At 39.6% G+C, this 13,885-nt stretch overlaps 1 protein-coding gene across 6 annotated transcripts in view; it reads right to left on the minus strand.

Moving 5' to 3' along the window:
* IL13RA2 (interleukin 13 receptor subunit alpha 2) overlaps positions 1–13,885 on the minus strand; it is a 46,348-nt gene that overhangs the window by 21,333 nt on the left and 11,130 nt on the right. For 2 of the 6 annotated variants that reach the window (XM_059158271.1, XM_059158274.1), the window contains exon 2: positions 2,686–2,817. The gene's annotated coding sequence lies outside the window, so the exon portion shown is untranslated. Of the gene's footprint in view, positions 1–2,685; positions 2,818–5,843; positions 5,987–12,106; positions 12,514–13,885 lie in introns of those variants that run through there. The other 4 variants (XM_059158270.1, XM_059158276.1, XM_059158273.1 and 1 more) reach the window with 4 other exon arrangements.

Genomic DNA, 13,885 nt, shown 5'->3' on the forward strand with positions numbered 1-13,885 from the left:
GCAGGGGAGACCCTCTCTCCCTGTACCACCCTCTTCAACCTACCTGGACCGTCTGTAACATTCTAATGTTGCTAGGTTTCAATTATTATCACACAGGACCTTGAGATCAAACTATTAAAGCCAGCCATGTATTTTGGAGGTTATGTTAGCCCAGCCTCATTTATATGTTGGGAAGTAAAACTCAGACTTGCCCAAGATTACACAGCAAGTTAGTAACAGAGCTGGAAATAAGACAGAAACATGATCTCCCTAACTCAGTGTACTTCCACCCTATGCTGGATCCCACGCGTTTGAGAGTTATGAAACCTTCCTCTGGGACTCCAGCATTTAAGTCTTCCTTCAATTAGCTAGCCAGGCTGAGACCACACCATGCTCTTGTTTTTCTATGTCTCATAAAATCATAAAAGAATAACATTTCTCTTACTAATGTTGGGTTCGTGGTCAAAGGAGCGAGACTGATACAAAGCGAAGGTCAAGCCAAGCTTTATTTTGCGCCAAGAATCGAGAATCAAACTGACTGGCCAGAGCCATCTCTTGCAAAGAGGAGACCTCTCTCTGCCTTATAGGCTAGCTTTTAAGGGCAAAGGCCATGTGGTTGGGCTTGGCCACGCACAGGTGGCCAATGAGATTGTAACACACAGAGAAAGCTGCACAGTCATGCTAGGTCACGCATGGGTGGCCAATTGAATTACAATTTACCCTAGTACATATTTGACCTAGTCTATCACTTTGGTCAGAATTAGCGCCCAAAAGGTGTCCAGAGGGCAGGGCCCATACTCCTTGGTAGCTAAGGAGACAGTATGCTCCCCACTGATCAGATACCTCCACCTGGCCTGACCCGCCCTTGTATTTGGGCTTTGTTACCTAGGATTGGTTTCTGGGACTTGTTTTTAAGTAAGTTCCCGGGGGGGGGGGGTGGGCACAGGGTCAGTTTAAGTTTTACTGCATAAACAACAAAATCATTGTTTAACCAGATGGAGCTGCTCTGGCTAAGTAGGCTTACACTAAGATCGAATAAATCTCCCTCAATTCCTCCCTGCCAACATGCAAACCCATTGCTGTCCTCTAAAGCATCTGTAAGTAGTAGGTAGGCCTGTCAACAGATCTTCCACAGAGCTGCTCTCATGGATTGAGATGAACACTCTGGTTACATTCTCATCTAAGGCAGCACATAGGTCTGACAAAGAGAAATCCCTTCCTATTCCTAATAAGAACGAATCCAATCAGAACTCCCTTAAACTGCTCCCAGAAAGATCTTGAAGTTCTCTCTTCTTTATCAATCTGTCCTTATATATTTTCATAGACCTGTTTCATGTGCAGCACAAATGGTCAGAGTTAAAAATCCTTTGTTTCTGCTCCTTTTATAAGTTACTGAAATTTGATTTCGGCTACCAAATCGCATATTTCCTACATCGGCCCAACACATTTAAGCAAAGATAGGAAATGGAATAGTCACTTCCTGAGTCAACTTTTCTATAAATCTATGAAAGGAGTCCCCTGAATTTCAATGCACTTAGGGCCCCACCTAGACTTTCACACACAAATGAATGTGAAGACAACTCTTTCCTTGGTTTCCGGGTTACAAGATTGCCACTTGAGCAATGAGGTGCTTTACGTACTATGTGGTTACCAGGAAAGACAGGATTTTTCACAAGAGGGGAAAGAACCTGAAGGCAAAGGGAAAATAGGGGATGGAAACACAGACATACAAAATTTAAAACAGTTTCTGGTAAATTCTCCACCCCAGCCCACAGTTAACAACCACTGTTAACAACAAACCCCATCTGGTCTTAACTCCTTATTTTTAAAAATGAGGACATACCAAGAGAGGTAGATGAACTGTAGACTCACACAACTTACTGTTGTGTACCGGAGGTAGGACTGAAAACCAGATCTCATGATCCCTTTCCACTGACTAAACAATAAATTTTCTTGTTATAAGGAGTCTGTGCTGAGCCCATTTTACCAGAAGCCTCCCCTAACCTTGTTCAGCCTACCGTCACCACCCAAACCATCAACCCAGCACACAGTTTTACCAGCATGACCTTTCTGGCAGAATAATAATTGAGAAAGCATTTACTGAGCACTTTTTTTTTTTTTTTTTTTTTTTGCCAGATGCATTTCCAGGTAAATCTTGTCCAGGATACAATGTATAAGTGACAAATCATAATATCCATAATAATAGCAATCCTCCTACTATTTATTCAGCATTCACAGCATTCCAGGCACTACTCTGTGCTAAGCACCACACATACATTATATCATATGATACATAGTCAGCCTTGGATGCACATAGTATTTTCACGCCCATTTTAAAGACCAGAAGCTGAGTCACAGAGAAATTAAACAACTTCCTGTAAGTCACACGGACCATAAATAATGAAGCTTGGTTTGAATCCAGACAGTTTAGTACCAGAGTCCTTGATGACAACCACTAGGCTAGACATTTTCCACTGTTAAGATTAATGTGGAGGGCAGCTTCCAGTTTCTACCCATTCAGTTTCACACAACACTATTGCTTAAACAGTTTCCCGCTGAGAATCTCCTTTGGAATGGCAAGCCTAAACTATTTCCTGTTTTCAGCCTCACTTCCCCACCTCTTCAAAGCCATGCTACATAATGCTCTTGTTCTAGGAGTTGGGCGAAGATAATCCTTGCATGACTGGAGAAACTCCAGGTACTTACCAATAATACGGTTTCTCAAGAAATGAATTATCATAGGCAATTATCACAAGTCCTTCTTTTTTTCTCTTCTTCACTTCAGAGACATTAATTAAAATCTCTAACACTTCCCTTCCTGTCTGATGAACAAGCACACTGGAAAAAAAAAAAAAGATAGTGTTCCTGAAATAGCCAGCATGTCTATGGCCATACCACCCTGAACGCGCCCGATCTCGTCTGAAATAGCCAGCAGGCCAGGATATGGATTCTGCAATACACAAGACAGGGAGGTTATGGGTGGGGCTAAAAGCATCTAAAACAAATTTAGAATTACAGCAGGGAATGTAAAAGCTGACAGGACTAATTAATCTTTGGATAAACAAACAGATATATAGCTGAGGAACTTGTTAAAACAAAAGGCACAATGGTCTAAGTATCAACTGGGATTTCAGCACTGCCTCAACCACTAATGTTCCTGGAAGCAAATTATAATTCAATTCCCATTTATACAATAGAGGTAATGACACCGGCCTGGCAGATTCGTGCTGAAGACTAAAGGAAACAATGTATGTGAAAGGACTATAATTAAATTATTATATTAATTAATTATTATATTAATTAATTAATAATTATTATATTAACTTAAATTGCTCTGTATGCTTAGGAGGAGTTTGCTTCTGAGCACCTTACTACTAATCACAATTTTGAAAATAACTTGCTGAAATAATTTTGAAAATACACATTTGCTCCTACTAATTCAGGAAAATTGATCCATCCACAGTTGATAAGTAGACAGTTATCAACCTCCAACTTCCACTACCCTTATTGATCATCAGTTGCCTCTACTGATACTTGTCTTAATAACAAAAGCTTCACACATTCTCTTATCTTTTACAATTTACAAAGAACTGCTTAAATTATTCTAACAAATCCGCAGGTGTATAAGGTTGGTATTACATATTTACAGTCAGTAACATTGCAGCTTAGAGAAGAGATATGACTGGCACAAGATCCCACAGCTGATACAATCTTTATGGAAAGGCAAGGTAAAAGAAGTAAGGGACAGAAATGTTGCAAGCCTAAGAATGCAGTCACTTACATAATATGGCTTTATGGAAAAGTTCCATTTCTGCCTTGACAAAGAAATACAAAAAGACTATTCCAAACTATCTGAAATGACCACAGCTTCTTGTTTCATTTATAAAGGCAGTGAGCAAGTTCCAGAGACAAATAATAATGGAGTTTTGTAATGCCACTAAAGCGATCTCTAAAAAAAACACATAAAGTATGGCCATGTCATTTATGTTGCCATTAGACTGAGAAACCAGTGTTACAAAATTTGAGAATTTCCATTCACATTATTTAAGGTATCTAAAAAAATCAGCCAAAGCAGTAAGTAAGAATAGGGCTTGGAGAAAAAGAAAATGGGAAAATGGGAAGTACAGCTTAAGGAGAGAAAAATAGAAAAGTGGGGTGATGGTAAAGGCTTAAATCTCATCTGCGGACAAAACAATTTATGTGGTCTTAAGTGAAAAGGCACACCGACTAGGAGATCTGGGCTCTAGTACCAACTTTATCAGGGGATTTAGAAAATAATAATAACAGGAACTAGAGTTCTTTGAACTCTCACCAGGTGTCAAGCTCTGTGCCAGATGCTTGATCTGTGATGAGGCAACAGAAGGCTCCGGAAGAGAAAAGCGTAAACTGACACCCTGCAGTCACTCCAGGGTGGGACAGGTGTGACATTCTTCCAGGAATCTCCCAACTATCTTAAGGTTAATACCTTGCCAGAGGTAAAAACAACCTTAGCTTGATAATAGCCAGGCCTCCAGTATCCTGAGGTTCTTCTTTAACATATAAATATCCTTTTGTAACCTCTTTTTCCTTACTTCTCCCAACTCCAGAGTATCAAATCAGCCACCCCTCAAGATCCTGCAGCAGCTCTTTCTGCCCAGGGATCCTGTCCCCATGCTTTAATAAAACACCTTTTTGCACCAAAGACCTCCCAAGAATTCTTCCTTGGTCATTGGCTCCAGACTTAACTCCACTGAACCTCACCTATATTTCTAAAACCACATCAATATGGATTAGCTCACTTAGGTCTCACAAACATTGATAGTTACTGTATTATTATCCCAATATTACAAATGAGTCATTTGAGGCTCAGAAAAGTTAAAGTACTCAAGGTCATATAATTTAAGCAAGAGAAGATGTGTATGTCTGATTCTTAAAGACTTGTTCCTTTTAACATATAATGCCTTTCAACTAATCTCACTTTAGTGAAGCTAAATTTCCTTTCAAACAAGTTCTCCCTGGGATATCATTCTGTTTCATTAGTTAATCTGCTGTGTATCCATGCATGGTTTCAGGATGTCACTCAAAAGTACTAGCTTCCCAAATAACTGACCTCCTTTCCAGGAGACCACCCGACATGCACAAAAGTCTAGTTACAGCTTCTGGCCTATGGCCATGACTCAGCATTATAATCAGCACCTCTGGAACCTGCCAGATCCTGAGGCCTGACAACATGCTGAGATCAATACGTGGATCAATCAGCATATGAACTAGTGGTGAGTCAAATTCAATTTAAGTTTCAGTGGAGTAATTCGTAAAGAATGCTAGAGATGACTGTGTACTTTCAAACACACACACACACACACACACAACTTTGAATCAGGCAGATTCCTCATACTTGCCACTAGTCAAGTGTAAGTCACCTCCCACAAAAATACACAAAAACTTTAGGCACATGCTGAATGATAAAAATCATTGTAGAGCAATGAAATACAGGTAGGATCTCTTTTCAACACATACCACTTTAACAACCAGTTATCTATAATATGATTATATCTGTGCCCTTGACAACATTACATTCTAACACTGTATACAAAAAAAATCCTTCCTGTAGATGATTTCCTGTATGACACCCTGAGTTCATCCAGCGAACAAGTTTCCAAAAGCATGCACAAAGCCAGTGAATTCAGTTTTGAGCTACAATAGCCACTGCCAGTTTTACAGTGTTAATTCATGAAGCAGTTTGCACATTTCAGAATCAGTCCCTAATCTGAGAGGATCAGAGCATTATTAGTTTATAACCCCACCCCACTTTTATAACCCTTTAAAGAAAAGCCCCCACTTCATCCACTTCCTAGAGCAGGTCAAATTGTTATTATGAAATATACCTTACACTCTATTCAAGTGAAGTCACAGCTGTAAAGCAATGCAGCATCTTGAAAGGCACCACTTCTCTGGAGCTGGCAAAACAATCTCTTTTGTTCAACACCCTTCTCCCCACTACCAGATGCTCCCAAATACTTGTCAGCAAGCAAACACTGTGTACTCAAAACATTAATTTCGCGTTACTTCGCGTAACAACTTCAAAAGTAAATAATACAGTGTGCCCCACCCCCTCCAATTAAGTAAAAACAGAATACAAAATGTACCACACCAGGGTTTGTTTTGTTTTGTTTTTTAAGACTTTACTTATTTATTTGACAGAGAGCACAATCAGGGGGAGAGGCAGGCAGAGGAAGAGGGAGAAGCAGAGTCCCTACTGAGCAAGGAGCCAGGTGCACCAGATCCCAGGACCCTGGGATCATGACCTGAGCCAAAGACTGACAAGACTGACAAAGCTTAACAGACTGAGCCACCCAGGAGTCCCACCACAGCAGGGTTTATGACTTCAAGGTTATTCTACCAGTATATTTCTTCATGTCCATGAGGTATAAACTGCAAATACATGAAAATATGGTATTATATCATATATATAATATATATTATATCATATATAATATCATATATAATACCATCAATTACAGTAAGGAACGCTAAGAAAAACATATGAATATTTCTATCATGTATTCATTATTTAATAATTAGTTTTGAAAGCCTACTACATGCTAGGCCTTCTTCCAGGCATGAGGGATATAACAGTGTACAAGACCAAAAAAACCTGCATCTCATAAAGATAGGCAGGCTGTAGACCATAGTAATGAGTTTCTCATTTATTTTAGTAAAATGGGAGACAACTGGGCAGTTGTGAGTATAGTGACACCATGTGTGGAAGGAAAGGGTAGAAGCAATAATACAGGCTAAAGCTGATGGTGATGGGGATCAAGTTGATGGCAGTGGAGATGCTGATAGGATCTACTGATGGATTAAGTACAGACCATCAGAGGATGATGTCTCTATTTTTGTTGTGGGCAACTGGGTAATTATTTATGTAGCTTGGGGATGATGGACAAGGGATCAGCTTTGTATGTTTCAATTTAAGCTGCCTAACTAAACATCCAAGGGAGGAAGATGAATAGTTGGATAGTTGCCTCTGTTAGGGGAAAGAGCAGAGATACAGATAAATATTTGACAGTCACCCATATATAGACAGTATTTAAAGACACAGGAACAACTGAAGTCCCCAAGGGTATAAAAGAAATGAAATAAAGAAAAGAGGACCAAGAACTGAGATCTGAGACCCTCCAATATATTGAGGTCAAAGAAATGAGGATGTACCAACAAGGGAGACTAAGGAGAGGCCAGGGAGATAAGAGGAAAATCTAGAGCTTGTAATGCCCTAGAAACCAAGTAAAGAAAATATTTCTAAGAGTGATAGATAATGTCAAAAGTTGCTGATTGGACAAGATGAGACCTGAAAAAAATCTAATGGATTTGGCAAATAGGAAATAGTTGGTGACACTGATAAGGGAACAGGTGGAATATCCAGAGCAAAACTCAGTTGTAAGTGGGTTCAGGAAAGAATGGATGAGCCAATGGAGACAATGAGTACAGTTAACTCTGCTAAAAGTTTGCTATAAAGGAACATGGGTCCCTTTAGGGAGATCATAGGTGCTCCTGCTAGGAGGCAATCACACATTTCTTTCCTCTTAAAAACATAAATGGAGAACATCTCACATGAAGGTTTGATCCTACTTTTTCCTGGAATTTTTTTTTTTAAGATTTACTTATTTATATGAGAGAGAGAGAGAGCACTTCTAGAGGATAGGGCAGAGGGAGAGAGAATCTTTTTTTCTTTTTTTTTTCCTTTTTTTTTTTTTTAAGATTTATTTATTTTAGGGGCACCTGGGTGGCTCAGTGGGTTAAAACCTCTGCCTTTGGCTCAGGTCATGATCCCAGGGTCCTGGAATCGAGCCCCACATCGGGTTCTCTGCTCAGCGGGGAACCTGCTTCCTCCTCTCTTTGCCTGCCTCTTTGCCTACTTGCGATCTCCATCTGTCAAATAAATAAATAAAATCTTAAAAAAAAAAAGATGTATTTATTTTATTTTAGAGAGAGAGCATGTGTGCACGAGCCGGGGGAATGAGCAGAGGGAGAAGGGAAGCAGATTTCCCGCTGAGTGGGGACCCTAAGGCTGGGCTCAAACTCTGGACCCTGAGATCACAACCTGAGAAGGATCCAAGAGTAGGACACTCAACCAACTGAGCCATCCAGGTGCCCTGAGGGAGAAAGAACCCTTAAGCAGACTACATGCTAAGTGTGGAGCCCAACTTGGGGCTCAACCTCACAACCCCGAGATTACAACCCGAGCCAAAACCAAGTCAGACACACAACTTGCTGCACCACCCAAGTGTGCTTCCTTGGATTTTTGTCATACCTGTTCAGGAATGGCAGGTGTTCTTATTTGAGGGATGCAGGCCAGAGTAGTTTAGAATTGTAATATGAAAGGGTATCATACCAAGGCAGAACATTTTTTCTAGGGCAACTAGAACCTAACAAAATTTAGTTTCATCAGTGATTACTTTAACAAATAGTTTCCATCTGCTCAAATTATTTTGCAAAGCTATCTCCAACTTCTTGCATTTCTAATGAAATAATATTTTTTTAAAGTACCATTTCTCCAGACTATAGAACATCTTTACTTTCTATGAGAAATAAGAGATTTCATTTTTTTTCCTTCTAAATTTGTCTTTTGCAGCAAAAGTCATCAGAAACAATTTTATTTTTATAAGGCACATACAAAATTCAGCTGTTAGTCTAGAAAGATAATTGAAGATCTGAATTGAAAAATATCAGAGATTCTGGTTCCTGTCCCGATTTCAAAGTGCAAAATAGGAACATATAGTCTTTATCATATGTTGAAAACTTTGAAACTGAGGGATCAAACAATACAACTGGACATACTCCCAGAGTTCCAGTAAGTGCATCTCTCTAGGCTAGAGGATTTGTATTCTGGTTTACAGAATATCTGAGACTCAGACCATGGATGGTAGCTAATCCATCATTTCTCTTTGCTTCTTCTCCCTCATGCCCCTCTGCCACCTGCTCCCACTTTCTTTTCTCTTCTGATTCTATTTTTTTCCCTCTTTTCCTTTTTTTTTTTTTTTTAAGGATTTTATTTATTTGTTTGACAGACAGAGATCACAAGTAGGCAGAGAGGCAGGCAGAGAGAGGGGGAAGCAGGCTCCCCGCTGAGCAGAGAGCCAGATGCAGGGCTCGATCCCAGGAACCCAGGATCATGACCTGAGCCAAAGGCAGAGGCTTTAACTCACTGAGCCACCCAGGCGCCCCCCTCTTTTCCTTTGTCTGACTGATGTTTCTCTTTTCCATTAAGTAGAAATTAATATATTTTTGGATCACTAGCTGTCCTCATTTTTAAAACACTGGAGCATTCTCTCTTCTCAATGCATTTTCTTTGGCTTCAGAATAATCACTTAATCACTTGAAGATTAAACCAGTTATTGATTGATTGATTGATTGATCGATATTTTTTATTTTTTTTTAAAGATTTTATTTTTTTACTTGACAGAGAGATCATTAGTAGGCAGAGAAGCAGGAAGAGAGAGGGGGAAGCAGGCTCCCCACCGAGCAGAGATCCCGATGTGGGGCTCGATCCCAAGACCCTGAGATCATGACCAGAGCCAAAGGCAGAGGCCTAACCCACTGAGCCACTCAGGCGACCCAGTTTTGTTTTGTTTTTTAATTACCATATAATGTACTATTTATTTCAGGGGCACAGGTCTGTGATTAATCAGTCTTACACATTTCACAGCACTTACCATAGCATATACCCTCCACAATGTCCAGCCACGCTATCCCTCCCACCACCCCATCCCCTCCAGCAACCTTCAAAAGATTAAACCAATTTTGTAACCTTGTAAGCTTACTTTTTAAAAGTGCTTATGATAGAGGAGCCTGGGTGTCTTTGTCAGTTGAGCATCTGATTCTTAGTTTCATGATCAGGTTTCATGACCTGACATGATCAGGTCATGATCTCGGTTGTGAAATTGAGCCCAGCGTCAATCTCTGTGCTCAGCAGAGAGTCTGCTTCAGATTCTCTCTCCCTCTCTCTTTGCCACCCCCCAAAATAAATAAATCTTTTTTAGAAAAGTACTTTTCTAAAGTGACCCAAAAAAGAGTTATTTTTTTACTTGTATGTTGACAGAGATTTCTTGCTCTTCAGTTGACTTATTGCCCTTCATAAAAATGCATTCCCTTCTTTAAGAGAACTGGTTTTTATAATCATATCTGCTTAAAGGTTCAAAATCCACTTCATAATCCTAAGTGATAGGTCTGCCTACCTACCCAGTTTCTCACTGTTTTTGATAGCTGCTTTTGAGCTTCAGTGAGACAATATTTCCTAAGTGACTTTAGAGCCCTCTCATCAAAATGCAACCTCAAAATTTCTATTTTTTCAGCCTGACCTTTGACTGTTGTATTGGTGCTGACATAGTCATAGGCATCCATCCAGATCTTCATTTCACAGACATTTCCTGAGTATCCATTTTGCACTCAAGGCTACAGATATGAAAACAAGCAAGATATAGTGTTCCCTACCCTAAAGTCTACTCAAGGAGCATTTAAAATTTAAAAAAAAAAAAAAAAAAATTACTACACATCTATTAGAATGGCCCAAATCTGGAACACTGACAACAGATGAGAAAGAGGATGTGGAGCAACAGGAATGACCATTCATTGCTGGTGGTAATGCCAAGTAGTACACCCACTTTGGAAGACAGTTGGGTGATTTCTTAAAAGCTAAACACATTCTTACTATACCATCCAGCAAACAAACTCATTGGTATTTACCCAAAGAAGTCAAAAACTTAGGTCTACACAAAAATCAGAGCATAGATCTTTCTAGCTGTTTTATTTTAACTACTAAAATTTAGAAGCAACCCAAGATGTCTTTCCAGTAGGTGAACAGATAAAGAAACTATGGTATATCCAGACAATAGAATATTATTTAGTGCTAAGAAGAAATGAGTTATCAAGCCATGAAAAGACGTGGAAGAACCTTAAGTGCCAATTACTTAGTGAAAGAAGCCAATCTGAAAAGGCTGCATACTATGTGATTCCAATTATATGACATCCTGGAAAAGCCAAAAGTATGAAGACAATAAGCAGATCAATGGTTTCCAGGGATTGAGGTGATGAAGAGGGATGAATAGGTAGAGCAAAGGATATTTAGGGCAGCAAAAACACTCTATGTGATACTATAATAGTGTATACATGCCATTATACGTTTGTTCAAATACATAGAATGTACAATCATCAAGAGTAAACCTTTAATGTAAGCTATGGACTTTGAGTGATAAGGCCAGGTCAACATAGGCTCATCAATTGTAACAAATGAACCACTGTCATGTGGGATATTGAAAATGGGAAGGCTATGCATGTGTGGGAGCAGAGGGCATATGAGAAATTTCTATACCTTCCTTTTTATTTTCCTATGAACCTAAAATTGCTCTAAAATTAATCTTTTAAAAATAAATTCTATAAACTTAGAGTTAAATAAATTATAATTCAAGCAAAATTAATAAAGTGTGAGCCTTCTCTCAGGCTACTGGTAGAAATACAAATTGGTATAATCATTTTTGGAGGGGGTGCAGCTAACATTACTGTTTCATAATATTCATCTTCTTCAGTAGTAACGGAGTCCCCAAGGTTTAGCAGGAAACATGGCCACACAAAATGGAGACTACATTTCTGAACATCTTCTCAGCTACATGTGACATGTACTGAAGTTCTGGCCCAAGACATATAAATGGAAGTGTCATCTCCAATCTCTGGGTCACATCTTTTTTTTTTTTTTTTAATTTAAATTCAATTTAGTAGGGTGCCTTGGTGGCTCAGTCGGTTAAGTGGCTGCTTTTGGCTCAGGTCATGATCCCAGAGTCCTGGGATCAAGCTCCATATTGGGCTCCCTGGGAGCCCATTTCTCCCTCTCCTATTCACTTGTGTTCTCTCATGCTATCTCTGTTGCTATCTCTGTCTCTTTCTTTTTCAAAAAAATAAATAAATTCTTTAATAATTAATTAAATAATTTATTAGTTCGATTTAGTTAACATATACTGTATTATTAGTTTCAGGGGTAGAATTTAGTGAGTCATCAGTTACATACAATACCCAGTGCTCATTCCATCAAGTGCCCTCTTTAATGCTCATCATTCAGTTACCCCATCCCCCCTGTCACCACTTCTCTAGGTCTTACCTTTAAAAAGAATGAATGTTTTCTCCTCTTCACCTTTCTTCCTTTCTCTATCCTGCTGCTTTGAATATGGTTTTGGTAGGGGCGCCTGAGTGGCTCACTTGGTAAAGTGTCTGACTTTGGCTCAGGTCATGATCTCAGGATCCGGGGACCGAGCCCCAATGTCAGTGTCAGGCTCTGCACTCAGTGGGGAGTCTGCTTCGACCTCTGCCCCTCCCCCTGTTCATTCCCTCTCTCTCTCAAATAAATACATAAAATCTTTAAAAAATATATTTTTAAAAAAGAATATGATCTTGGTAGTGAGCCACCTCAGATCAAGTAGATGAGGGAATCACCCTAGGTGTGGTAGAACAACGAGTTTGGGGTAGCCCCCCCCGCTCTTAATCTGATGCAATAAAGCTGCATATTCTTCCTGCAGCCTTAGATTAGCCAACTCAAGACATTCAGGTGAGAGCAAAATAAACTACTTTCTTATTTAAGCAGAACCTATAACCTAATTAGAGGAGTATTTAGCATTGTGTATTAAAATACTTTAAAAGTTCATAACCTTTCAAGCACAGATTTCCATGAAATGAAAGATGTTTGCACTTACATAGTCCAACCCCTCGTTTTCTACATAGCCTGAGTCAAAAGCTCATTCTTGTAAAGGGCCACATTTAAACTCTGTAGCACTTTCTTTGGCAAAAACCTGCAACCTGATACCTGGGGTTGGGGAGGATGGGGACATACTTGAACCACCCTACTTGTGAATATAATCACAAAATGCTGAAGTAGAAGCTTTTTACAATGACCAAAAAAACATTTCTTGACTCCCCCCTCTGAGGCCTTTGAAGTCCTTATAGCAACAGACAAGAGGATACAGGTGCTGGAGGACTCTATGGCCCTCTGGAGGTTCTGCTAGTAATAACTGCTCTTGTGAACCACAGCACTTCCTCCCAACACCAGCTGCTGCCGTGGTGTTCTGAGATGTTGTGGTGATGCACTTACATATCTTTAATCAGACCTAATTTCTCCCTTTCCAGATATTGACAGTTCACCCCACATGCTTTGGCTATTATCAGGATACCCTGGAGTTCAAGTTTCCTCTCAATAAATGAGTACTGATTCCATCAAAAATGTACATTGTTCTTCCTGCAAAAGTGCTAGACAAAGCAAATGGCTGATTCCATTATTAGTGATTAGTCACTGCTGGATGAGCAAAGTCAAACACGCCTAGGGGAAAGAACACTACTTGTAATAGAATTACAACTTTAGAACACGGTTTTGTCTTCCTTTACCTTAACATCCATGGGAAAGTTAGAATGACGAATACCTCCTACCCCCTAACTCCACTTCATTCCTTAGAAGTGGGTGGGGTGCTCCTCAGGAGTTCCTAGGCCCATCCCAGTCTATTGATACTTACTACCAAAACACAACAAGATATGTGTAGAAATTAGTTTCCACCATCTATCACCCTGGCTTAAAAATAAACGAGAAAACAGAGGCCAGAGAAATCAAACGATTTTCCCATAATCTCATTTCATTCTAGCTTAGGTCTTCCAGTACTGCCACTCTGTTTATTTTTCTGTTTTGCAAAGACTTGACTATTTTTTCCCAAATTCATCCATCAGATTTGGTCTTGTTTCCCTTCTTTATGTCATCTAGATTGGCTTCCCTACCCCAAAATAAATTTGCCTCTCTGCTTTTGTATCATAACTTCCTAACAAAATCCCAAACCTAATGAATTTAACTCTCAAGTCCCCCCTGTGCCTCTCACTGAGCAGGTAAGTGCTGATGGAACAA

The sequence above is a fragment of the Mustela lutreola genome, chromosome X (assembly GCF_030435805.1).
Source record: "Mustela lutreola isolate mMusLut2 chromosome X, mMusLut2.pri, whole genome shotgun sequence".
NCBI classification, from domain to species: Eukaryota; Metazoa; Chordata; class Mammalia; order Carnivora; family Mustelidae; genus Mustela; species Mustela lutreola.